At 45.7% G+C, this 1,778-nt stretch overlaps 1 long non-coding RNA gene across 1 annotated transcript in view; it reads right to left on the bottom strand.

The window, feature by feature from the left end:
* The window catches only part of LOC122545690, a 1,296-nt gene extending 1,114 nt beyond the window's left edge, over window positions 1-182 (bottom strand). The window contains exon 1 of the long non-coding RNA XR_006310577.1: window positions 144-182. This is a non-coding gene — a long non-coding RNA (uncharacterized LOC122545690). The remainder of the gene's footprint in view (window positions 1-143) is intronic.
* Window positions 183-1,778: the final 1,596 nt, after the last annotated feature.

The following is a 1,778-nucleotide window of genomic DNA, read 5'->3' as shown; positions in this document are numbered from 1 at the left end:
AGGAGTAATTTCAGTCCAGCCTCATGGTTCAGGGTTGGGATGTGCACTGTCAGTGCACTGCAGGTTAGGGACTAAAAACAACATGGAATAATTTCCACTGGTACAAACACAACAGAACAGAGGAAACTCTCAGCTATACTGACTGTGTCCTGGGTGACTTGATCCGACTTGAGACAGTCAACACTGTCACAGAAGTCGAGCACCTCCTGCTCTGTGTTCCGTGCAGCAATTTGATGTCCAAAGAGGACAGACACAGTTAAGAAGATTCTCATCATATTGGTGTTCTCTCAGATCACTGGTGAACGCACTGACTGACTCTCAGCACCTTCAGATGGATCTGCAGTTTGAGCACAGAATTACACTCGTTATGTACTCTTTGATTAGGATGATTTTGAATATAATTTATCCTTAGGTAGGAACGTCATGGAGGAACATTCCAGCTGATTAATTATGGAAATTTCTCTTAGCTCTGACTTTGCAATGGATTCAGAAATCCTTAACTCTGTGTGCTGGCTCCTGGGAACACTGAACACTTGGGAAAATTGTTTTTGTAATTGCTACCCACTCACATACTCAGGGTTGTCACTCTTCCCAGTTTGGGAATCCACTGGATTGGAAGATTAATTTCCCTGTCACTGGTGATGAGGAGAAAATGATTTCACCTTTGGGGTTCAGTTTTGTACATCTTCATTTCCTGCAGCTTTTCCTTCATTCAGTTTGAACACGGGGGCTATTCTGCTCCCTGACCATGGACAGACCGCTTTTTACTCACAGTAGCAGGGTAAGGCCGGTGGGGTGTTCACTGCCCTATGATTGGAGCATCTCACAAAGATCCTGTTTGTGTCTTTCCCTCCTTCCCTGAGATATGCTGAGACTGGCTGAATGATTTCCCCCCCAACTTCAAAACTACTCCCACTGATATCCAGCTCCTGACACAGCCTGTCACTGGGGTACACTTCCCCTGGCAGTGTTTATCACTGCATTAGTGTTCACATGGCATTGACTCTGGCGGGGTTACTCATTCATTGTCATAGAGATGGACAGCACGGAAACAGACCCTTCGGTCCAACTAGTCCATGCCGACCAGATATCCCAATCTAGTCAGGTCCCATTTACCAACACTTGGCCCATATCCCTCTAAACCCTTCCTATTCACATACCCATCCAAATGCCTTTTACCAGCCTCCACAACTTCCTCTGGCAGCTTATTCCATAGACACACCACCCTCGGCGTGAAAAAATTGCCCCAACGATCCCTTTTATATCTGTCCCCCTCTCATCCTAAACCTATACCCTCGAGGTCTCGACTCCCCCACCCTGGTGAAAAGACTCATCTGCACAACTGTAAACATAACGTGGTGAGGATCGCTCCCCCTTTCTGATCTTTATCTTTCTTCGGAATCGTCCATGAATATTTTCCTCTGGAGTGGGGATGGCCCGATGGGTTGAACCCATCTCTCAGTATTGCCTTCATCACTTTTGACTGTTGATCTGCTGTAAACCTGGTGCTGGAGCCCTCTGACATTCAATCAAAGTTTACAGCCTTTTCCTCATTCCCCTCCCTGACTGCATTTTCCAAACTCCGACAACGAAATGTTTTTCCTCCCTACAGATGTGATTATAACCACTGACACAGGCAGTGAGACTGTGACTCCTCTTGTGAGATCTGTCAGCTCAAATCTGGTGTATTTTCACATTTTGGTTGGTTAGGCCCAGCTAAATGTAAGGATTTAATGTTTTGTACGTTTTTTTCTGAGTAAAGGTGGCAGAATAGGATA

This window comes from Chiloscyllium plagiosum, unplaced genomic scaffold (genome assembly GCF_004010195.1).
Source record: "Chiloscyllium plagiosum isolate BGI_BamShark_2017 unplaced genomic scaffold, ASM401019v2 scaf_58756, whole genome shotgun sequence".
NCBI classification, from domain to species: Eukaryota; Metazoa; Chordata; class Chondrichthyes; order Orectolobiformes; family Hemiscylliidae; genus Chiloscyllium; species Chiloscyllium plagiosum.
Note: the sequence above shows the minus strand (reverse complement) of the source record. Positions and strands in the feature narration are given on the sequence as shown.